This window comes from Gymnodraco acuticeps, unplaced genomic scaffold (assembly GCF_902827175.1).
Source record: "Gymnodraco acuticeps unplaced genomic scaffold, fGymAcu1.1, whole genome shotgun sequence".
In the NCBI taxonomy this organism is placed as follows: domain Eukaryota; kingdom Metazoa; phylum Chordata; class Actinopteri; order Perciformes; family Bathydraconidae; genus Gymnodraco; species Gymnodraco acuticeps.
The window spans coordinates 178,190-205,000 of record NW_022990152.1 but is presented as its reverse complement, the minus strand read 5'-3'; the positions used below and the strand labels follow the sequence as shown (position 1 = coordinate 205,000).

The 26,811-nt window shown below is 42.4% G+C and overlaps 1 pseudogene; it reads left to right on the top strand.

Moving 5' to 3' along the window:
- Positions 1-26,482, top strand: part of LOC117546921 — a 38,830-nt pseudogene extending 12,348 nt beyond the window's left edge.
- The last annotated feature ends 329 nt before the right edge of the window (positions 26,483-26,811 follow it).

Sequence of the window (26,811 nt, the reverse complement as noted above, 5' to 3'; positions counted from 1 at the left end):
CATCACTGGCCAACGCAGAGGGGACCATCAAGGTGTGCGTGTGTGTGTGTTGTGTGTGGTGTGTGTGTGGTGGTTGTGTGTGTGTGTGTGTGTGTGTGTGTGTGTGGTGTGTGTGTGTGTGTGTGTGTGTGTGTTGTGTGGTGTGTGTGTGTGTGTGTGGTGTGTGGTGTGTGTGTGTGTGTGTGTGTGTGGTGTGTGTGTGTGTGTGTTGACAGACCAGATCAATAGCTGGATGAAGAAGACCTATTTTTAAGGCAAACACGGAGAGTCTTTTTTTAAAATGTGGGAAGGAAAGTGGGCTAACTCGGATGAAAAACATTTGAAGGAAGAAAAAAAAAAAGCCTCAGGGGGGATGGTTTTCAGGAAAGTGGGTGTTTGTGGAGATGTAATGTGTCGGCACTGATGGAGCTGGAGGCCCGTCTGAACAGTTAGATTAGAGAGCTTTTGTGAGGGAGTTGTGGTGGGAGAGAGATAGGATGAATGGGGTTATTTTTAAATAAGGTGTGTGTGTGTGTGTGTGTGTGTGTGTGTGTGTTGGTGTGTGGGGGTGTGTGTGTGTGTGTGTGTGATGTGGTGGGGTGGGGTGTGGTGTGTGTGTGTGTGGTGTGTGTTGTGTGGTGGTGTGTGTGTGGTTGGTGGGTGTGGGTGTGTGGTGGGTGTGTGTGTGTGTGGTGTGTGGGTGTGTGTGTTGTGTGGTGTGTGTGTGTGTGTGTGTGTGTGTGTGTGGGTGTGTGGTGTGTGTGTTGTGTGTGGTGTTGTGTGTGTAGAACCTGCACAAGCAGCTGGAGGAGGCGGTGCAGGACGGGGAGATCTGGGTGATGCAGCTGAAGGACACGGAGTACGAGCTGGAGGGAAGCAGAGAGAGAGAGTCCAGCAGCAGGCCACAGAGATCCTGCACAAAGCCAGTGAGATGGGTTTATTTATTCTTTATACCTTTATTCAAGGATTCAAGATTCAAGGCTCTTATTGTCATTCGTACATAGCTAGAGTGTAGTTATGTCGATCAAAATTAGGTCACAGGCTCCTCCAACACAATAAAAACAGATACAATAATGCAAGTAAATACAAATAAAATATAATACAAATAGTGCAATAAGAGTCTGTACAAGCAATTGGAATATGATATATTAGATACATAATTTGTAAGTTGCAAACAGGTGAATTCTATGGATGTTCGAGTTGAGGTGTTTTAAAAGTCTTATTTAACCAGGATAGGTCTCATTGAGATTTAAAATCTCTTTTCAAGAGAGTCCTGGCCCAAGAATGCAACATTTTAAACATTCTTTATCTGTGTTCCAGTTGCAGCACATGTTGATGAAACTGTCGCCTCAGGCAGTAAAGCAACACGAAGCCAAACCTCATTTCATTGTGAAGCTCACCCGTGTTCACACTCTCTGATCCGACTGTTCCCAGGTCAGATCGGCTCGCTGCAGCCACCCAGATGTCCCAACGAGGCGACCATCAGGAGCCTGGACCAGGAGCAGAGCCGGCTGAAGGAGAAGCTGTGCCGGCTGGAGGAGGAGCGCGAGCGGTGCTGAACCAGAGCCAGAACTAGCAGCGAGCAGCACAAACAGACCGTGGTTGCGGCTGGAGCAGGTAAGGAACCGTAGAAACAAGCGCAAAACAAACATTTTGAGTTCATGCCATTGTCAGCCTTTCTAGGCCCATAGTGTGGCAAGGCACACAGTCTCTGCTCTCTCCAGTACTGCGTTAGCTCTGAGTGTTAGCGAATGCTTGCTAACACAGACCCATATTACGTCCAAAACAGCCGGGGCATTGATTCTGATAGCAACGTTTCTGATTAGTGCCGTGGGTTTCCGATATTACGTCATATTGGACGCAAATCTGGATCAGCTCCGTTGTTTCTCCGTTTTTAGAGATGTGGGTACGGAGGAAAAGAGAGAGAGGGTTTTATTTTCTGACGCTGCCTGAGTTCCCTTACACACCGGGCGGGGACACATATCTATGTATAAAAGACATCAAAAAGTGCATTGGACACCTTTAAAGTAAAGTAGAAAGCCCCGGCAGTTTGTCGTCCATTAATCAGATAAAACCCCTTTTTTATGCTTGTTCCCTCCAGTCTCTGCGTGAGGAGCACCAGGGCTACGAGAAGGAGCTGTGCCAGCTGCGCTCGCACTACGAGGAGGAGAGCATCGCTTCAAGGAGGCGCAGGTCCGAGCGCTGGAGGAGCTGGAGGGGAAGCACGAGGCCCTGAGGGACGAGGCGCAGCAGGAGAAGGAGGAGGAGAGGAAGATACTCATGGCCGTGAGTACAAGGGATTCTGAGAAATATCTTTGTTTTTAGATCCAAACAACCCGGTGAAAATGAATAATGCCGTTGAAGTGACAGTAATTTAGTCGTAAAGGAAACACACTGCCTGTGTTACCATATGGCTGGATTTTATATTTACTGTCAATGCAACAGAATCAAAGCTCAGCTGATTTATCCTCCTGTGGTCCGTCTATTTTAAGATAGTGGACACATGCACCGAGGAAATCAGCTTCGGAGGATGTGTATTCTCCCTTTTATGACTTTACATATAAACCTTAAGATGGTGAAACATAGAAAAAGCCACAATGGGAGTTTAATTTTCATATAAAAACAGTAATTACACCCAACTCTTTGAGGGTTTATCTCTGTTTTGCCGCACCATCAGCAATTACATTTCTTCCTCAGAGCCTCTGTTGTTTAAGGAAATATGTTTCCCTGAGAAATGAGCAGCTCCGTCATCCGACTGCATTAATTAGGTCAACAATAAGACTGAGACGGGAAACAACATCACTCTCTGCTTGCGTTCCCTCTGCGGATTTCCTCCTGTCACTGCTGTCTCTTTCCTTTATTCACTCTCCTCTCTTCAATGTCTAAACAATGAACGTCCAAAAGACCACCGGACTCAGGGACAGGTACTACAGTCCAAGTATTTATATTTTATTACAATTAACAGCATGTTATTCCTCTTTTTCAATGACATTTACTCGCACCGTTGTGTCACTAGGTATATAGTTTGTCGAACTGTTAGAAGAGTATGATACTTTCGATTTTTTACTGCAAACAATTCCACTTAGAAAAAAGGCTTTTGACTCTCTAAAAACAGATCAAATGACGCTGCTAATGAACAACAACATTGGATAACAAACAACAAATGATTGTTGAGCGTTTAGATCAGTGTTTCTCAAACTTGTTCATACCAAGGACCACTTAACCAATAAAAAAACACTCACCTCATTTCATTTCATTTCAAACCTTTATTTATCCAGATAAATCCCATTGAGATAATTGATCTCTTTTTCAAGGGGAGACCTGCTCAAGTAGGTTCCACATGAAACATAAAACATTAACAGAACAACAAAGGACATCTTACATCATCATCACAGGGATTACAATTACATAATTATCCACATGAACAAGGTACCAAACAGCTTCTGATTGAAGTAGCAATCCAACCGAGCTTTTAAAACATTTAGTGGCACCAGATTGCTCAGTTTCCATTTCAATTGCAGACTAGCTATTCCAAGACAGAGGAGCTGCACATCTAAAAACTGTCTTCCCTAAGACAGTCCATAGCAGTTGGCACATTTAATAAAACTACAGCATGCGATCTCAGGCAGTAGCCACTTACCAATGCGCCGTGAGATCAGGGAGCAGATGTAGGATGGAAGTTTCCCTAACATGGCTTTGTATATAAAAATGTACCAGTGACTGAGCCTTCCGTACAGTTCGTGACAGCACAACCAGCCCTTAGCATACAGGTAACAGTGATGGGGTTAATGCTTTACAGTTTGTGACAAATCTCAGTGCGCTGTGATACGCACGCATCTAACTTGACCAGGCAATGAGCAGGTGCATTCATATATAACAAATCACCATAGTCCAGCACAGGTAAAAAGGTCACAGAGCCTTTTCCTGGCTTCAAGCGAGAAACAGGACTTGTTCCTGTCGAAGAAACCTAGCCTAACCCTCAGCTTTTTAAGCAGGTTATTGACATGAAGTTTAAAGTGAGAGTACAAGTCATCAGCCAGATACCAAGGTATTTGTAACAGGCAACAACTTCAAGTTTTGTTCCTTGTGTAGTTACAATATCTAAAACAGGCTCTGGTGTCTTTTTAGCTTTAGAAAAGAGCATTACCTTGGTTTCTCAATATTTAAAAGAAGCTTTAATTCCTAACTCCACAAGTATAAAAACACATGGTTTTTCTAGAACAGATTACAAATTGCCTGAAAATGGTACAAACAAGTGGCAACATGTGTGATGAAGGTGTTGCCCTGGGGCTTTTATCATGCAATCGAAAGTGAAACTTAAGCTCGCTCCATGGTGGAGATATTCCGCGAGAGTGCGGAAAACTTAAATGTATTAATTTATTTCAAATGTGGAAATGTTAACCAATATACTCACGGACCACTAGGGGGCGCACACGGACCATCAGTGGTCCGCGGACCACACTTTGAGAAGCACTGAGTAGAGGGACAGTTTCTGGCCAGTCTGTGGTTTATTTTAAAGCGTCGGTCTGAGTATGAAAGATGCTCTGCCGTCTGCATGTGTGTCTCTGCAGTTTCGTCACTTTTTCATCATGTTGTCATCCGGGACAACATGTGGATTTAATGACTACGATACATGTCAACAAATGACATCACTTTACTGTAATTCAGCTTCTATAACCATAGAATTACGATATCAACGTAGTATAGCTGTAGACTTCTTTCCTGTGGTGATACAAGACGCCATCCTTTCATCCTGTTTTACTTATTCATCACGACACATAAGATCCACTGCAGTCCGAGAGCTACTATCACACTATCTTAGGAAGCCCCTTTTAGACACCATAGAAGAAGGAAAAAGGAGCATTTAAAGTGCAGCGTGACCATGAGCGTGAACCACGGTGAGTCACAGAAATAAGATTCACCCACGTGGTTCCGTGACGGGCCGATGACTCAGGGTGACGTCACTTAAAATCCACCAATCACACGACTTCTGCGCTAGACATTATCTTTGCTGTATTATTATCATTTCCTGCAGGAATGGTACAAGAGGAGGAGCACTTGTTTTTCTCGCCCTTACACCACATTACACCACATTTACTCACGCTCACATGACTCCACCTGCATTCAGCGAGTCCTGCTGACGTCCAGTGAAAGGGACTGAGCTCAGAGGCCTGAAGGCAGCACGATATACGCTTATTCAGTCTCCGGAATGATCACTTCTCAAATCCTAAATAATTTCGAACCCTGTGTTCTCCCTCTGTCTCCTCCTATATCTCTCCTCTTTCATAACATTTCCCTCTCTACCACCCCCCCCCCCTCTGGAGTTTCCAATGCTGTTTGAAGCTGACTGCTTAATTGGTTGGTTTTCATTGACATTAAATCCTGCCCGATTCCCTGAAAGGAAAGAGAGTGGAGATGGAGAGAGAAAATTATGAAATATTACGTAAACTGCGCCTCGTCATCTTTGAGATTAATGATGGTTTTTATTTAAAGGGAAATCAGAGAGGGAAAGAGGAAGAGGAAACTGGTTATTTTTTGTCAGCAGAATATTAACGGCTTTCTAAACCAGGCGATAAAATTGTACAAATTGCTTCCGCTGTATTAATTAATCTTTCACCACAGTCCTACTTAAAAGGCTCTCAGTCATATCTCCAGATCTCCTTTCTGCTGTGGATGTTAATTAATATTTAATTTGTATGGTGGGTTATTCTTTCTAGATTAAGGTAACTCTGACACAGTGTCTTGTCTTAAAATAATGATAAGGGACGGGACATCTCTATATATTATACACCTGAACATCAGCAGGAGAGGACTCTTTAAAGTAGAGACACCTACATACTGATATACACCTGCACATCAGCAGGAGAGGACTCTTTAAAGTAGAGACACTACATACTGATATACACCTGAACATCAGCAGGAGAGGACTCTTTAAAGTAGAGAACACTACATACTGATATACACCTGAACATCAGGAGGAGAGGACTCTTTAAAGTAGAGACACTACATACTGATATACACCTGAACATCAGCAGGAGAGGACTCTTTAAGTAGAGACACTATATACTGATATACACCTGAACATCAGCAGGAGAGGACTCTTTAAAGTAGAGACACTATATACTGATATACACCTGAACATCAGCAGGAGAGGACTCTTTAAAGTAGAGACACTACATACTGATATACACCTGAACATCAGCAGGAGAGGACTCTTTAAAGTAGAGACACTACATACTGATATACACCTGAACATCAGCAGGAGAGGACTCTTTAAAGTAGAGACACTATATACTGATATACACACTGATCATCAGCAGGAGAGGACTCTTTAAAGTAGAGACACTACATACGATATACACCTGAACATCAGCAGGAGAGGACTCTTTAAAGTAGAGACACTACATACTGCTATACACCTGAACATCAGCAGGAGAGGACTCTTTAAAGTAGAGACACTATATACTGATATACACCTGAACATCAGCAGGAGAGGACTCTTTAAAGTAGAGACACTACATAATGATATACTGTACACCTGAACATCAGCAAGGAGAGGACTCTTTAAAGTAGAGACACTATATACTGATATACACCTGAACATCAGTAGGAGAGGACTCTTTAAAGTAGAGACACTACATACTGATATACACCTAACATCAGCAGGAGAGGACTCTTTAAAGTATAGACACTATATACTGATATACACCTGATCATCAGCAGGAGAGGACTCTGCTTATAAAGTAGAGGACACTACATACTGATATACACCCTGACATCAGCAGGAGAGGACTCTTTAAAGTAGAGACACTACATACTGATATACACCTGATCATCAGCAGGAGAGGGACTCTTTAAAGTAGAGACACTACATACTGATATACACCTGAACATCAGCAGGAGAGGACTCTTTAAAGTAGAGACACTAAATACTGATATACACCTGAACATCAGCAGGAGGAACTCTTTAAAGTAGAGACACTACATACTGATATACACCTGAACATCAGCAGGAGAGGGACCTCTTTAAAGTAGAGACACTACATACTGATATACACCTGAAACATCAGCAGGAGAGGGACTCTTTAAAGTAGAGACACTATATACGGATATTACACCTGATCATCACAGGAGAGGACTCTTTAAAGTAGAGACAATCATACTGATATACACCTGAAACATCAGCAGGAGAGGACTCTTTAAAGTAGAGACACCTACATACTGATATACACCTGAACATCAGCAGGAGAGGACTCTTTAAAGTAGAGACACTAAATACTGATATACACCTGAACATCAGCAGGAGAGGACTCTTAAAGTAGAGACACTTACATACTGAGATACACCTGAAACATCAGCAGGAGAGGACTCTTTAAAGTAGAGACACTACATACTGATATAACACCTGATCATCAGCAGGAGAGGACTCTTTAAAGTAGAGACACTACATACTGATATACACCTGAACTCAGCAGGAGAGGACTCTTTAAAGTAGAGACACTACATACTGATATACACCTGAACATCAGCAGGAGAGGACTCTTTAAAGTAGAGACACTATATACTGATATACACCTGATCATCAGCAGGAGGAGGACTCTTTAAAGTAGAGACACTACATACTGATATACACCTGAACATCAGCAGGAGAGGACTCTTTAAAGTAGAGACACTACATACTGATATACACCTGAACATCAGCAGGAGAGGACTCTTTAAAGTAGAGGACACTACATACTGATATACACCTGAACATCAGCAGGAGAGGACTCTTTAAGTAGAGACACTACATACTGATATACACCTGAACATCAGCAGGAGAGAACTCTTTAAAGTAGAGACACTTATATACTGATATACACCTGATCATCAGCAGGAGAGGCACTATTTAAAGTAGAGGACACTACATACTGATATACACCTGAACATCAGCAGGAGAGGACTCTTTAAAGTAGAGACACTACATACTGATATACACCTGAACATCAGCAGGAGAGGACTCTTTAAAGTAGAGACACTACATACGATATACACCTGAACATCAGCAGGAGAGGACTCTTTAAAGTAGAGACACTACATACTGATATACACCTGGAATCAGCAGGAGAGGACTCTTTAAAGTAGAGACACTAAATACTGATATACACCTGAACATCAGCATGAGAGGACTCTTTAAAAGTAGAGACACTACATACTGATATACACCTGAACATCAGCAGGAGAGGACCTCTTTAAAGTAGAAGACACTACATACTGATATACACCTGATCATCAGCAGGAGAGGACTCTTTAAAGTAGAGACACTACATACTGATATACACGACCTGAACAAGTCAGCAGGGAGCGGACTCTTAAAGTAGAGACACTACATACTGATAATACACCTGAACATCAGCAGGAGAGGACTCTTTAAAGTAGAGACACTACATACTGATATACACCCTGAACATCAGCAGGAGAGGACTCTTTAAAGTAGAGACACTACATACTGATAGTACACCTGACATCAGCAGGAGAGGACTCTTTAAAGTAGAGACTATACATACTGATAAAACCTGAATATCCTCAGCAGGAGAGGACCTTTTAAAAGTAGAGAAGACACGTGACATACTGATATACACCTTGAAGCATCAAGCGAGGAGGAGGACTCTTTAAAGTAGAGACCTACATACTCGAGGTATACACCTGGACATCAGCAGGAGAGGACTCTTTAAAGTAGAGACACTACATACTGATATACACCTGGACATCAGCAGGAGAGGACTCTTTAAAGTAGAGACACTAAATACTGATATACACCTGAACATCAGCAGGAGAGGACTCTTTAAAGTAGAGACACACATACTGATATACTACCTGAACATCAGCAGGAGAGGACTCTTTAAAGTAGAGACACTACATACTGATATACACCTGAACATCAGCAGGAGAGGACTCTTTAAAGTAGAGACACTACATACTGATATACACCTCAACATCAGCAGGAGAGGACTCTTTAAAGTAGAGACACTACATACTGATATACACCTGAACATCAGCAGGAGAGGACTCTTTAAAGTAGAGGACACTACATACTGATATACACCTGATCATCAGCAGGAGAGGACTCTTTAAAGTAGAGACACTACATACTGATATACACCTGAACATCAGCAGGAGAGGACTCTCTTTAAAGTAGAGACACTACATACTGATATACACCTGAACATCAGCAGGAGAGGACTCTTTAAAAGTAGGAACACTACATACTGATATACACCTGAAACATCAGCAGGAGAGGACTCTTTAAAGTAGAGACACTACATACTGATATACACCTGAAACATCAGCAGGAGAGGACTCTTTAAAGTAGAAACACTACATACTGATATACACCTGAACATCAGCAGGAGGACTCTTTAAAGTAGAGACACTACATACTGATATACCCTGAACATCAGCAGGAGAGGACTCTTTAAAGTAGAGACACTACATACTGATATACACCTGAAAATCAGCAGGAGAGGACTCTTTAAAGTAGAAACACTACATACTGATTATACACCTGAACATCAGCAGGAGAGGACTCTTTAAAGTAGAGACACTACATACTGATATACACCTGAACATCAGCAGGAGAGGACTCTTTAAAGTAGAAGACACTACATACTGATATAACACCTGATCATCAGCAGGAGAGGACTCTTTAAAGTAGAGAACATTACATACTGATATACACCTGAACATCAGCAGGAGAGGACTCTTTAAAGTAGAGACACTACATACTGATATACACCTGATCATCAGCAGGAGAGGACTCTTTAAAGTAGAGACACTACTACTGATATACACCTTAACATCAGCAGGAGAGGACTCTTTAAAGTAGAGACACTACATACTGATATACATCTGAACATCAGCAGGAGAGGACTCTTTAAAGTAGAGACACTACATACTGATATACACCTGATCATCAGCAGGAGAGGACTCTTTAAAGTAGAGACACTACATACTGATATACACCTGAACATCAGCAGGGAGAGGAACTCTTTAAAGTAGAGACACTACATACTGATATACACCTGAACATCAGCAGGAGAGGACTCTTTAAAGTAGAGACACTACATACTGATATACACCTGAACATCAGCAGGAGAGGACTCTTTAAAGTAGAGACACTACATACTGATATCACCTGAACATCAGCAGGAGAGGACTCTTTAAAGTAGAGACTATACATACTGATATACACCTGAACATCAGCAGGAGAGGGACTCTTAAAGTAGAGACACTAGACATACTGATATACACCTGAACATCAGCAGGAGAGGACTCTTTAAAGTAGAGACACTACATACTGATATACACCTGAACATCAGCAGGAGAGGACTCTTTAAAGTAGAGACACTACATACTGATATACACCTGAACATCAGCAGGAGAGGACTCTTTAAAGTAGAGACACTACATACGGTCAGGGAGTACACCTGAACATCAGCAGGAGAGGACTCTTTAAAGTAGAGACACTACATACTGATATACACCTGAACATCAGCAGGAGAGGGACTCTTTAAAGTAGAGACTATACATACTGATATACACCTGAACATCAGCAGGAGAGGACTCTTTAAAGTAGAGACACTACATACTGATATACACCTGAACATCAGCAGGAGAGGACTCTTTAAAGTAGAGACACTACATACTGATATACACCTGAACATCAGCAGGAGGAGGACTCTTTAAAGTAGAGACACTACATACTGATATACACCTGAACATCATCAGGAGAGGACTCTTTAAGTAGAGACACTACATACTGATATACACCTGAACATCAGCAGGAGATGACTCTTTAAAGTAGAGACACTACATACTGATATACACCTGAACATCAGCAGGAGAGGACTCTTTAAAGTAGAGACACTACATACTGATATACACCTGAACATCAGCAGGAGAGGACTCTTTAAAGTAGAGACACTACATACTGATATACACCTGAACATCAGCAGGAGAGGACTCTTTAAAGTAGAGACACTACACACTGATATACACCTGAACATCAGCAGGAGAGGACTCTTTAAAGTAGAGACACTACATACTGATATACACCCGTATTGTATTTTGATGATACAATCCTTGTGTAAAATCCATATTTTGATTGTGTTTTTGTGAGGGTATTTATTCTCAATGTTTATATAATTAGCATTGGTTCCTTAATGTGACCTCTGACCTCTTTGCAGCGTGATCCAAGCACATCTACAGTAATTGGGTTATAAAAGGAGAAAGTGGATTACTGCTCTGCTCCGTCGGGAATAAGATAAGAGGAGCGCTTGATTTAAATTCCTCTCACGTCTCACAACGTTTGAGGGAAATAGAGCTTGGAGAGATTCTCATGGTAACAATGTTTCACGCCCTCAGACGACTGGGAGGGATGAATTACGCTAGCATATATATTTAAAGCTCCATGTGGAGATAAGTCCCTCCTATAAATAACTCAGCTTCCCACAATGAATGCATTATCATGTGATATAAGCCAAATCAATTGTTCTGACTTTTGTAGCCTTCGGTGTAAAAGGGAATAATGTGGTTGTGTTTTAAATGAAATAAGTAAAAACGGAAATATAGATAGATGGGAATGTGTGATTTTTGGCTCATTCAATATTACAATAATCTAATAAATCAAAGTACATTGATCCTAAGATTCTAGTATTGCCATAACCATTCATTTACATAATTGCAAAAACCCATAATAAGTGACATATGTGTAATAAGTGACGCTGTATATGATTATATTCAGCAGCTCTACTGGCATTAATCTAAGAGTGCATGGTAAGAATTGTCATGTGGGGGTGGGAAACCTACTCGATTATCATTCATTCATTCAGCAGATGTTAGCGCTATGAAGGGAAACACAGTGACACTAGAATCCAGCGGTACTGTATTTCTTCAGAATGCAGAAAAACACCATGAATTGTGCTGCTTTTTTCCATAAAAAACATATCCACTGTAGATTTCAGTGCCACGATGCGTGAAAAAGGCAAATATTGAAGAGGAAAAAGAAAAGCGTGTCAGATTAGACTCCTGCAGAAACCAGAAGAAAGATCATAATTTGTATTTTCGAGTGTTAAAATAATGTGGTTTTGTCATTAATGTTATTTGAATGCATCTCTTCTTCTCCTGTGCAGAAAATGTGTCAGGAGTTTGAGATAAAGCGCATGTCGTTGGAGGAGCAGAGAGATCGCCTCCAGCAGCAGCTCGACAACCTGAAGGAGGAGCTGTCGGCCAAACTCAACATGGCCAATCAGGAGGTACCCTTGTGATCAAAAATAAACCAAAACTGTTCATTTTAGTGAGTTTCTAGCAACACTGACAAATAATTCACGACTATAACTTCAACACATGCCCCTAACATTTTAGTAAACAGGTCCTGTTGTCATTTAGCTTCTTGCAATGGGTTTATATTTCTTTAAACACTCATGTGACGTCAAATTGATATTTTCTAGTGTTGTCAAATTGGAAAACATATTGCGTGTTATTGTTCTTTAAATGTGCATCCTTTCTGAAGCTGCAGCCGGTTTCTCTTAATTGAAATATATCCGACTAACGTAACTTAGAGTCCTTAAATGCAACATGGCCAATCAGGAGGTACCCATGTGATCACAATGTTAAAGTAAGCTGTTCATTTTAGTGAGTTTCTGACAACACTGACAAATGGATTATAGCTTCATAATCCTTAAGGAGAATAAAACACATGCCCCTAACATTTTTAGTAAACAGGTTCCTGTTGTCATTTAGCTTCTTTGCAATGGATTTATATTTTTCTAAACACTCATGTGACGTCAAATTGATATTTTCTAGTGTTGTCAAATTGCATCTGTTTTAGAAGCTGCAGCAGATTTCTCTTAATTGAAATATTTCTGACTAACGTGACTTAGAGTCCTTAAACGTAACAACAGTTTCTTCTTCCTCTGATGATGATGATGATGATGATGATGATGATGATGATGATAACTTCCTCCATGGATGTGCTCAGGTGTCCCACCTGCAGGAGCTGGTGAGGGAGGGGCAGCAGAACATGAACTCGGCTCAGACTCAGATCAGCTGTCTGAGGGAAACTCAAGACAAACTGAGGATAGAGCTGGACGCCACGAGGGCGAGGGTCCGAGAGACCAGCAACCTGCTGACAGACCTGCAGGTGAGGGGGGTACTGAGGAGGGAAATAAGAGGGTTTAGAGTGAAATATCAAATAATACTCAGGTGTCAAAGCAGCAACAGCATCAACAGACAGAGGAAACACAGCAGAGGGAGGAAGGCAAATAAGCATTGTAACTTAACAATAGAATTACTCTAATAGTTTGCTTCCCATTGTTGTCGTTAATGATTCAGCGCTCGAGTGTCAAACGCTGGATGACGTTACCAACTCTTTATTGGATGAGGATTATCACATTCAGTTAGCGCTGCTCAATTATTACGATTTTGGCTTGCAACGATTATGAAAACAACATAATCGAAATAAAACGATTATTTATTTTATTTACATAAAACCTGCAGGTCCGCTGCAACTCTGACTACTTTTAAATCCATTATTTTTGTCGCTGCTTTTAATTGAACTATTTATATCTTAGACTACACTGTAACTTTTATCCATGTATTTTTTTCTTTTAATGTTTCTTTTATTAGCTTTTCTTTTTAATGACTGATTTTAAATGCCATTTTCTGAATGTCTTTCATCATTGCCTTGTGTTGAAAAGTGCTATATAAATAAACTTGCCTTGCCTTGCCTTACATATAAACATTTTTTTATCATTATTATTGGTTTTTCAGTTCAATTATACTTAAAGTTCAATAAATGGATGTTTTCAAAGTAAATGAATAATCGTTTTTAATAATCGTGATATCAATTATTGACCCAAATAATCGAGATTATGATTTTTGCCATAATCGAGCAGCCCTACATTCAGTACATTATCACATGTGTAGACTGGCTGAAAAACTAAAGTTAGCAAACGTAGCCAGTAATCAATGGGCTTGATTAGTTTATTATCCAACAAGCAGTTCTGATTGTGCCTTTAAGGGGAATAAGTTAAATAAGATACGATAAAATAATACTCAGGTGTCAAAGAAATACAAATTGTAACTAAACAATAGAAGTACGTCAAACTGTTAACATATGTACGGATGTGAATAATAATAATAAATATATCTATATAAGTGTGAAAATAACTTCAGTATAGGTGACGCTTTAATTTACAGGTACATTTCCGACGTAATTTGCAACTAATTATAATTAAACATGAATGTAATATAACCCCATGAGAATATTATTTATGTATTATTGAAACCTTTATTCCCCATTAGGTTGAATATTATGCTCGCCTGTAGACACATTTTACATTTCTGCATGTTCAGCTAATCTAGGTTAGCATTATCAATAAACTGGAGTTAATTAATCTGGATCCTTCCCATTGAAGTCTACCTTTAAGCAGCGGTAAATACACGCCGATGTCTTGTCAGAGCAATCTTTAATCTGTAATTGCTTCATCGTCGGTAGTGCAGGAAAGCGACTTGCCTCCAAAGATATCCGAGAAATAGGGAAGGATGGAGAAAGGAAGGACATCTCGAAGCAGGAAAGGAGATGAAACCGAGGAATAAGTGCAGCTCTGTAGGCCAGCTGTTAGATAATGATGATGAGGCGATTTCAAGTGTGTGTTTGAAAATATACTGATTCTGGTATAGAAACAGGAAGTGTGTGTGTGTGTGTGTTGTGTGTGTGTGTGTGTGTGTGTTGTGTGTGTGTGGTGTGTGTGTGGTGTGTGTGTGTGTGTTTGTGTGTGTGTGTGTGTGTGTGTGTGTGTGTGTGTGGTGTGTGTGTGTGTGTGTTGTGTGTGTGTGTGTGTAGTGTGTGTGTGTGTGTGTGTGTGTGTGTGTGTGTGTGTGTGTTGTGTGTGTGTGTGTGTGTTTGTGTGTGTGTGTGTGTGTGTGTGTGTGTGTGTGTGTTGTGATGAGGAAAGACATTATTTGTATTAATTGTAGGTCATGTTGGACAGAAACAGGAAACAGAAAGACCAGCTTGGACACAGATGAAGCTCAGATATTAATTAAAGCCACAGCTGGTGCAAATAAAACCAGTGGATATAAAATGCCCATTAAAAGATGTAATAAAGTAGTGAGCGCGGACAGAGGGACTGAATGAGGAGCGATAATTAGATGAAATTGCAAAGTGCCGCTCTGTAAAAAGAGAGAATTTGCACCGTTATAAAACACACAGGATCTCACTGAGGGAATCCAGACCAGCTGTTATTAATAGTCTTCTTACACATCGTTTCTTAGATGCTAAACATTTGAAACCTGGATTTAAAGCACAGGTGAGCCTTCAGATAAACCTCTCCAGCAGCAGGAAGCCTCCGACCTGCTGAACATACTGCTTTTGCAAGCGGCACATTTTAAATGCCCCTGCAGCTTTATAAATATCTGTGGAGGTGGCATTATGAGTCATCCGTCGTGCAGCTCGTGAAAAGCTGCATCTGGTCAATCGGAGGAGAGCGGCTTCCCATTGTTGTCGTTAATGATTTAGCACTCGAGTGTCAAACGCTGGATGACGTTACCAACTCTTTATTGGATGAGGATTATCACATTCAGTACATTATCACACGCTGAAAAAGAAAAGTTAGCAAACACTTACTTTTAAGGGGAAGGCATGTAAAAGTCTAAAAAAGGCAAGTCGGAAGATAAGCATCTTAAAGGCCGTATTAAGGCTAAAGTCTGTCTTGATTAGTATTATTATCTGACAAGCAGTTCTGATTGTGCCTCTAAGGGGAAGGAAGGCTTGTAAAAGTCCACAAAGGCAAGCAAGAAGATATTATTAAGATCGTATGGCGGTAGGCGGTGGTGGCGAAGTCGATAGGGACTTGGCTTTGCAACTGGAAGGTCACCAGTTCAAGTCCCGGCAAGACCAAGTGCTACCGAGGTGTCCCTGAGCAAGGCACCGTTCCCCACACTGCTCCCCGGGCGCCGTTCAAAACGGCAGCACACTGCTCCTAACACTAGGATGGGTCAAATGCAGAGAAACAATTTCCCCACGAGGGATTATTAAAAGTCCATCTTGTATTAAATTTGTTTGTGTTTAAAGGAGGAGATCGAGACCCAGCGGCAGCAGCACGACGCCAGAGTGATGTCCATCCGAACAGAAGAGAAACAGAAGATGGACAAGATGGCAGACGACTTGGATCAGAAGTGGAGAAACGCACTGCGGTTAGTAAGAAAAAAAACACTCCTCGGATGTGTTACACTCCTTGTCAACCTGTCAGTTTCACTCTCTGGTGTTGTGCTCGTCCCATTTGATTCCTCATCCATCTCTGTCATGTCTCGCCCCCTCTGCTCCACCATCACACTCTCTATTAGCATAACTTGTTTCCTAAAGCGCTCACTGATAACGATAACAACAGAGGGGGAATTAACACAAGCTTAAGAAGGCGTACGATATTTCCAGTCGCAGTAAACGATGCATAAAAGGTACAAAAGACCAACGTGTGGCCTTTTCTCTGCAGGGAGGAGGTGCATCTGTTGAAGGAGGAGCTGACGGAGGAGTATGAAGCTGACAAACAGGGGGCGATGACTCAGGTCTCGCAGCAGAAAGATCTGGAGATGATGGCGTCCAGAGAAGGCTGGCAGAGGAAGGTGGAGGACCTGCTGGAACAGGTACAAACCACACACTTCAGTTTAAAGTGTCTCCCTTTCCTGTAGTGTGTTATAGAGGGTTTATGTGCATGCAAATGGTCTACAAAGGCTAAAATCCACAAGAACAGAGTGACATCACTACGTAACACTCACGCTTTTATTGGCTAGCACTCCAACACTCTAGGTGCATCTCACTTTGGTTAAATGGATTCCTTGCATCCCTCACTTACGTCCTTTCCCTGCGACTAGTCCCTCCCACCAGGGAAGCATGGAGAGACGCAAGGAAACCACGAGAGGCAGGGAAATTAGTTTTTAGAGCAATGGGACGTCGTTTCCTCCAGAGCGTCACGTGAAGCGACGTCCGTTTGTGATGACGCCGCACAGCTGATCGTCTGACAGCAGCCAGATCAGTGCATGCGCTGCATCGTCCAATCAGTGAGCGATACACAGTAAGGGGGCGGGGCGAGTGTCTGAGGATTTCACCGGAGGATGGTCTGGTGGTTCCTGGGACGGTACTCAAGATGGCGCAGACAAATCAACTTCCGGTGATACCTAGCCCGAGGAGCGAGGAAATGAAAAATAACCGAAGTGAGACGCACCCATTGTATGTGATAGGATAAGAGGCGGGACATCTCTAAGCGGGTGACCAATCACAACAGAGCACAGGCAGTATGAGATAAATCAAAAGCTTTTTTGTAATCGGTTTTAAATTTTTCCACATTCTGTTATGCAACACATTTATTCTGCATAGCTTCAAAAGCCACAACATAAGGAGCACCTCCAGCGTAGCTCCCTGTGTGTGTTAGACTACCTGCGTCACACACTGGCACCTCACACTGCACAGGTGCACACAATAACACGCCATCTGGTTTTTGGAGTCTTTATGTGGGTTTTGCAGTGAGAATAGTGGTCCGTTCTCTTCAGAGGTGGTGTCTTTCATTGAGGAAAATCCTTGGAAATATATTCTATAGCATAAAACAGTTCATTTAAATCCATTTTATCAATCTATTTCCTGGCTTTGAAAGAAATAGGCGCACCCATAACCGCTCCGCCCCCTTTGGGAAACACCTTTGATTGACAGCTCCATTGGATTTAAAGGCCTGGAGCAGAAAATGTGTCTGTCAGAGATAACACTCTATCTCTCCACACACACACACACACACACACACACACACACACACACACACACACACACACACACACACACACACACACACACACACACACACACACACACACACTTCACCTGCTTTACATTCCCCATAATTCCCAGAAGAACATTAAAGCGGTCTTAGAGGGATTTAACTTCTCTATGGAGCTATTTCTGTCTATTTCCTCGGCGCAGAGCGATGCAGAATGGAAGAAAAAAAACAGCTGCTGTATTTTTTAATTAGTCTTTCTTCAAAGCCCATATCTCTCCTCATATGTAGGATGTACAGACATTTCAGAAGAGAGTGTCTGGGCACCATGTGTTTGTAATTAATCGTCAGTCCTCCTTATAGAGAATGTTTCTAATGGATGTGGAAATATGCAGAGCTGCTCGGTTCAGAAAGCTCTGCAGAAGCAGGACGATTGTAGGTTTTGTTTAAAGCTCAGTCGACTTATACCCCATGAACCCATCCGTGATGAGCCGGCTGCCTCGGGGTAATTCAGAGCTCGGCTGAGTCACAACTGAAACCTGAAAGAGACTCAGAAAAACAGAGCCGGCCAGATTCAAGACTTTTTCAGATGCTCCCAACGCAAAACATACGCTGGTGCTCAAATCCAAAATGAATAGTCCGTCCTTATTAAACAAAGCTCTTTTTAGAAACAGGAAGTGTGTGTGTGTGTGTGTGTGTGTGTGTGTGTGTGTGTGTGTGTGGTGTGTGTGTGTGTGTGTGTGTGTGTGTGTGTGTGTGTGTGTGTGTGTGTGTGTGTGTGTGTGTGTGTGTGTGTGTGTGTGTGTGTGTGTGTGTGTTGTGTGTGTGTGTGTGTGTTGTGGTGTGTGTGTGTGTGTGTGTGTGTGTGTGTGTGTGTGTGTGTGTGTTGGTGTGGTGTGTGTGTGTGTGTGTGTGTGTGATAGCTGGATGAAGAAGACATATTTTTAAGGCAAACCAAACACGGAGAGTCTTCTTTTGGTAAAATGTGGGAAGGAAAGTGGGCTAACTCGGATGACAAACATTTGTGTGTGTGTGTGTGCTACAAAGAGAATAATTAAACACATTATATTGTGTGTGTGCATGTTTTACCCTACACACGTCATTTTAATGTATTTAATTTAATAAAAAAATCCTAAACTGCTGCCTTTTTCTGAAAAAACATGCTCTCTTCATACAGTATATGTATACGCACATGTTGTACCTCAATACTACTGTATTATGCATGTATGTACACACTTTAAAAACTCATAGATGAGGCCACTAAGTGAGGCAGCAGCTACTGTAATCTGTAGTGAAGACAAATGGACGAGTTATAACTTTAGTGATCTGAGTTGACCGACTTCCCGCTCCTCTGAGATGAACCATCACATTTTAAACATCAAGCCTCTCTGACCCTGCTCACACACATCTATGATGGAGACTAACAGCTGCCGGAGGGACAGCAGAAAGTCTCCTGTGCTCTATGATGGAAGAGCTGTAGTACAATTATTGTTATAGAGAGGAGGAGACAGGCTTTTATTTTGAAACTGGCACTTTTATTCCTAATTTCCTTTGTTCTTCTGTTTATTTGATCCCATTTCTAATCATATTTCTCCTCCATCCTTCCATTCTTTTACATACTACAGAATCACGACATACCTACCATTTACTTTCTGTTATGTTACTATTTAAATTCCTTTGCAATAGCTAATCTTTTTCCTGTTTGGAAATTGTTATGCATTATAAATCCCTCTTAATCCCTGATTTATATATTTTTTAAGGATCCGTTTGACTAGAAGAAGTGTTTGCACGTCTCAATTAATCAAAACATGTTCTTGTTTTGAGAAGTACTTAAAAAGTAGCACACCTCATCCGCAGCATAAGTGGAAAATACATGATTTACTGGATGTATTTGTGTGTGTGTGTGTGTGTGTGGTGTGTGTGTGTGTGTGTGTGTGGTGTGTGTGTGTGTGTGTGTGTGTGTGTGGTGTGTGTGTGTGTGTGTGTGTGTGTGTGTGTGTGTGTGTGTGTGGTGTGTGTGTGTGTGTGTGTGTGTGTGTGGCTTTCTTATCTATAATGACATTTTTTTCATTAAGATTTTTTCATTACAAGCCCCAGGCTGTTATTCGTGAGTTTAATTAAGAAGGCTTGGACACATTTACTGCATTTAAACCCAGATCCAGCACCTTCATCCCTGCCCTGCTCCTCATCCTCTCATTTTAAATCCATCTTACCTTGCAGCCACTAATGTAGTTCTCCTCCAGCACTAAATCCTGCGGGGGTTTAACTACTTCAGCTTGAGTGGCGTGTGGAGGGCCAGAGCCGTCATTTTGGCCAAAACAAATCTATTTTTTGTTATTTTTCACTCGCTGAGTTGTTGTTATTTGTCCCTGTGTGCTGTCACTTGTTGTCAGGACTCTCCAACTGCAGCTCTCAGTGTTTGACATACTGTATATATTTGAGTCAAACCAACCTCCACCAGTGACAAGCTGTCAGAACAAATCCTGACAAACAGTCTGAAGAGGATCAATGACAGCTCAAAGATTTTGACCTAATTGAATGTTTGCAGTACATCGAGCCATCTCTATTTCCTAGAGTTACATTACTTCTCAAACCACCAAGAAGAAACGTGTCCTTGCTGCTGTTTCTCTGATCTGTGCATTTCTTCACCTCCTCCTCTTGGTTTCAGATCTCTCTGCTGAAGCAGTCTCTGGAGCTGCAGCTGTCTCAGTCTCAGTCCTCTCTGCAGCAGCTGCAGTCTCAGTTCAACCAGGAGAGGGAGCTGCTGAGCCAGCAGCTCAAAGGTCAGCTGCTCTAAGGTTTTCAGAAAACAAGACAAGGTTATTTTTGCTCGTTTGCATGAGATGAACGGTTATTAAAGAGTACATTTCAACAAAAAGGCAATTCAAAGTGCTTTAGGATATGTCCTAAAGCACTTTGAATTGCCTTTTTTTTTTCTGTGATGTATTAAACATAATTGTTGAAAGATACAGTGGATTTAAATAACTGTGTTTTTGTTTATGTTTATGTCTGTGTGTGTGTGTGTTTGCAGAGATGCAGAGAGAGCATCAGAGGAGAGAGCATCGACTACAGGAGGCTCACTGCTGCGCACTGAGCACCATGGAGGAGGCCCGGCAACACCAGTTCAGGGTAGGACACACACACACACATTGTTTGTCTTCTGCGTTTCAGCTTCATAAACGCAAAGTCAAATTCCCCGCATGAAATGCCAAATCATCCTCCAGGTTCTCGTTGTCTCTACCCATTTGTTGATGTAACTGTGTTATGTAATGGTCCTGTTTCAGACCCTGGAGGAGCGTCTGAAGCAGGAGCAGAGGGAGGAGGTGCACGCTCTGAAGGAGGCGCACCGGAGGACCCTAGACATCCTGAGGCAGCAGTCGGACCAGGAGCTGCAGACGCTGCGCTTTGAGCTGGAGGACGAGGGCAAAGCCAAGCTGGGTAACTGAGGAGAAACACAGGGGGGGGGGGGGGGCACTGGTTTAATCAGAATACCTTTATTCGTCCAACAGAGGGGACATTTACATTTGTTACAGCAGAAAAGAGCCAAAGACAGCTTAATGTTAACTAAGATCATGCATAAAGAAAATATTAAAAATACAAAATACACATCCTGTAACAGTTCTAAGGATATTTAGAACCTGCCTACCTATTGCACATAGTTGGTATTCAACAACAAGGCGTGTTATTGTGTGGGGGTCTACTAGGGGCCGTGGTGGTTATAGTCTGCGGTGTTTCTTAAACCAAAGCAATAACGTGTAATACTCTCAGTGAAGATGCTTTTAACCTGCTGCTGTGTTGATGCTTGTTCCTGAAGTGATGACAACAAGATGCTGACTATTAGTGGTTATGTTTCTACCCATGATGCTGTGGTGTTTCTTGACGTTTCCCCCCCTGTGTTAATGTTCCCCCCCTTTACTTTACCTCACTTCACCCCAAATTGCTCCTGTAGGGATTGTCCACAGTATTGAGTATTTAAGTCGCTTTGGATAAAAGCGTCTAACAAGTGACATGTGATGCGTCTGTCTGGCAGCGTCTCTTCGTGCCGAGCTGAACCACCTCCACGCTGCGTCCATAGAGCACCTGAAGCAGATCCACCTTAAAGAGAACTCTTCTGCCAAACGAGAGCTGGAGAAGGCGCTGGAGCACAGCCAGCAGCAGGTACATGTCTCTCCAAAAGTGTCAGTTTAATTCTGCTTTATTTCTTCTAACATCTTCTGACTCCTCCCAGGAACAGGAGCTGATCGTTCGCATCTCAGACATGCAGGCGGAGCTGTGTTCCCGTAGCAACCGCATCACGGACCTGGACCACGAGATCCACTCTCTGAACGAGACCATCAACACTCTGACCCGAGAGCTGGAGATAAAGGGCAAAGAGGTGCTGAGGGTCCGGAGCGAGGCCAACCATCAGATCAGGTTCAGTGCACAGGAAGATAACATGAATACACTCATAACTCACTCAACTATATGTATGTCCTCAAAGCTGTGACTCAGCAGTCTCTGACCCAGTTTGCAGTAATCCTGCTCTCACATCACATGGGAATAACCAGCTGACAGCTTATAATTAAAAGCATGAACCCATGTATGCCCCAGTGTGAACCGTATGCTATGATGAATTTATATATACTTAGTTTGTGCATACATGTACTTTGTTTAAAGTACAAACTCATGTTTTTACATTAAGAAGTTAAAAACACTCACTGTGAAATACTGAATTTCCCCTCTGGTATTAATTAAAGTAGACCTCAATATTAATATTTTAGCTACTTTTTGTTTGTTTGTCAGATGGATTATGAAAAAAAATTGTAAACTTCAGAAGAACTCGAAACATTTTGAGCGAATCCAAAACAAGTCTCTCTCCGAGTGTAGTTGATTGTTGTCTCTCTCTGCTGCAGGGCTCACGAACAAGACCTTTCAAGGAGACATGAGAGGGATCTGGGGGAGATGAGTATAGTTCATCACAGAGAAACACAGATCATCCTGGCTGACTTCAACAAGGCCCAGGAGGTCCTCAAAGACAAGATCACTGCGCTGCAAATCCTGTGAGTCAGAGAGGCATTCTGTTGTGTTGCCACTTCTGCAGCATTCTCAGGCTCAGAATCACCGCTTTCTCCTTGTCATCGTGTTTTCTTACTTGTATATGTGTATGTGAAGGTTGGAGGGGACAGAGGACAAGTTGAGACACAGAGAAAGCCGACCAGAAGACCTGCATGTCATCGCAGATCTCAGAGAGATGGTCACCGAGAGAGAAGGTCTGGTGAAGAAGCTGGTGGTGAGTCCTGATGCTCCAACATCATAACTAATAATGGCACATTTGAAAACACAATTCCAGTAGATGTGTCCTGCACTATGAGTTATCAAAAATGGTTTCCTCTGTTATCAGTCTTATGGTCTTTCTCAGGACGACAAGAAGTTCTACCAGCTGGAGTTGGTCAACAGGGAGACGGGCTTCAACAAGGTGTTCAACTCCAGTGCCAACGTAGGTGTAATCAACCCTCTCATCAAGGTGAGTGTTTTATTACCCATAGGCCCTTGTGGCATAGATACTACGGTGGTGTAATATTTTTCTAACTCGAACATTTTCTGATCATAATGTACGTTCTATTCAGCCTTCTCTTTCCATTCCTACCTTAAGTGTATTCTATTGTTTGAGCTCCACGAGGTATCAAAGCACGATATCATCCCATTCTCCTGTGTGTGTGAACATTACATGATATGAGCTCTCTGCACAAAGCTGCTGATCGCCCTCCTGATGCTCACAGCTGCTCCTGTTGAACCCCAGGAGACATTCAGAAACAATAGCTCTTGATTTCAGCACCATAACATCAGGCCTCTTCTTCCTCTCTCTCCTCCTCCTCCTCCTCCTCTTCTTCCTCCTCTGGCTCATGGTGGAGTTGTTACCTAAAACAGCATTTCATTTACCAATCACATTATCTCAAAACTAAACCCTGGAGGTGGAGGAATAAGCTCCGCCCCCCTCAGACTTTGGACAGCTCCCTCCACACTGTTCAGCCCTCTTCCTCTCTCTCTCTCTCCTCTTCCTCAGCTCCCTCCTCTTCCTCCTCCTTATCTTCATCCTCCACTTCATCCCATGTCAAGCCTTGCTCTTCCTCATGCTCCTCATCCTCAGGAAGCCCTGGTACAGCAGAGCGTTAGGAGGTGAGAATGAATCTCTTACTGCCACTGCTGCCCTTCTACTTTCACACGGAGAGTCACCTTCTGCAAACACTCTACCTCACCTCACCTCCTAGCTACCTTCCCTTTTTCCTCACCCCTTACCCGTAGCTAAAGAAGGGATTATTTCCTTTACAGGTAGATATTAGCATTTTGACAAAAGCTGAAGTGACACATCTTTTTTTCTGCTTTTCAGGAATGAAAATCTGTAAATCTGCAACCACTAAGTACGCAGTCTGGTGCATTGTTTACCAAATGATGTCTTTGCCCACACTGTATTTCCTTAAATGCACAGTATGTGAGTTTTACTCGAGCTTTTTGTCCCTCACACCACAATGCAATGGATCACATGGGAATCTTTTCATTCCTCACATCGCTGCAGTCTCTCTCCATTAGTTCAGGGTCAACAGAGAAATCGAATGAAGATAGAATCTCTTTTTGATCCATTATGCTTTAACGTCTCATTTTCCTTTTTCGTATCATTGAACTATCACACAATCGCTCAGAGAATCTCTTTGAAATGTACTCTCAGTCCACACTGACAAAAGCCTCTCACCAAACTTGCAAAGAAATTTCAAAAGAACTGCAGTGATTTAAAAGTGCACGTCGCAAATGGGAAGCACCCTGCCACTGTTACTGTATGTTAGTGAATCTCAGTTTGAGTGTCTCTTCTGTTTCCTCCCTCAGCCTTCCTGAACCCAACGCCACAACCCCACCCGACCCATCGGGGGTGGAGGCGGGAAAAAGCCTCGAGTGCGTAGTAAAAGATGAGGACCTGTACTCGCAGTACTTCACTTTCTGACTGTCAAAAACAAATCTGTCAAAATGAATGAAGTTAATGGGACAGAGAGCTAAAGTTGGACAGCAAACTGTAGGTTTTGAAAGTCATTTGGACGACATTAGTATATCAAACGTCCATCATGTGCAGGGCTGAGTGTGTGCTTCAGTGTGATTGCAACCTTAGGGCTTCCCATACATAGTGCGCATTATGAGTGCCCGAACATGAAAGTGTGCATGTAACACTTTTATACCGTCTGCAACATGTGACATTTGTGAGAGCCTAACCCTAAGACCCTTCAAAGTATCCCACATACATTTTAATGTAATGAGGCGAATAGACTTATGACTTAGTTATTTCATGTTATATATGAGGAAATAAATTGTCATAACTGGAAACAACTGCCTTTAAACATTCTCCATGAAATAATTATCCCTTATGATATTTGAAACAGAAACTGGGTACTTAAGCTCATACAAAAAGGTCACAAACTGTCGCAGTGAGTATAAAGTGTGACACTAGTAACTGTAGATTAAGAGGAAATGTTTTCACCTTCATATAAGATTTGTTTTGTACATCAACATGTGTCTTACACGCTGTGATCTAAGGTTCAGCCAGGAGAACGTCTTTTGCCTTGATACTCGCCTTTAGTCATTCATGCTGTCTCCCCATGTGAAAATGCACACATTCAAACATGTGTTTGTGAAAAAGGGACAAACCCTGCTGTTGATTCGGGTGTTTTTTTTACCTAAATAATCTACAGTACTCCACAATGACGACACCAGCAAAATAAAAAGCCTAACTTTAGCTTCCTGTCCCAGTACTTCGACTGTGTACATACAGTTTATGTTTGAAAGTCATTTTCAAATAGGGGGGCTTGATTACCACACCTGAACATGGAGAGGAAAGGAATCAAGCACCCCTCATATTTTTGTTATTGCAATATTTGTAACATGCTACTGTTTTTCTACGGTCTGTATGTGGTGGACCAGAGATGTGCAGAAAGAGAGTTCTGTCAGCGACATGTTGAACGTTTTTTAATGCCAAGGAGTGTTTAATCAGACACTTTATTTCATTACTTGCTATGTGTTCATGTCGCTGCCTGAAGCCTCCTGCTGCGCCTCTCTGCAGGACACAGACCTTAGAGCATGTGGAAACAGAAACACTATCATGATGCTGCTGTCACTCACTTGAAATCCTCACACGTTCAGTTTTTTGGTGTACCGTCTGTTTTCTAACTTGAAAGTTTACATTGTTCTTGTGTCATTTTCATGACTTGAAGTCCATTCAGTATCCTGTACAGTTTCCAGACTGCATGGTCACCTTCAGCCAGAGGAAGGCTGTTTCTTTGGACAGAGAAACGTGAGGTTTGAGAGTTTACTTCCAACGACAACACAAACCGTTTCTTCACAGCTCGTCTTTCATAGCTGAATCCACTAAAGCAGGGGTCGGCAACCCCTGGCACGCGGGCCACCATTGGCACGAGGCACCGTAACCAGTGGCACACTAGGAATAAGTGTGCAAAAATATTTAAATTGTATTTTCGGATACTGAACGAGACCCCCGCCAGGGCGCGTCTCCCTATTACCTGCAGAAGGAAGCCATGCAATGCCACGCAACGCAGCCCCTCTCTCTTTAACGGCCCGTCCACACAGCGGCGTGCGTTGAAGCTTGCCGGCGGGCGTGTCTGAAACTCGACCAACAACCAATCACATGAATCTCCCGCCCTTGACACACAAGCAGCGGTTTGATTGGCTAGAGCTTGTACTGGCATATGATTCGATTGGCTGACGCTTCTGCCGAGGCGTCAAAAGTTGAACGGAGCGTCCACACAGCAGCGTGCGTTGACGCTTGGAGGTGGGCGTATCTGAAGCTTGGGGATTTTTTGCGAGCAACACGACCAACAACCAATCACATGAATCTCCCGCCCCCGACATACAAAGCAATAGCAATGTTAAAATGAAGTAAACTGGATATAAAATCCCCAAACAGGCGAAAACCTACCAGTTTCACCCACTGTCTCTGCCACCTCCCTCCATGCCTCGCTCCTCCGGTTTGTATCCCGGTAGATGAACAGAGACT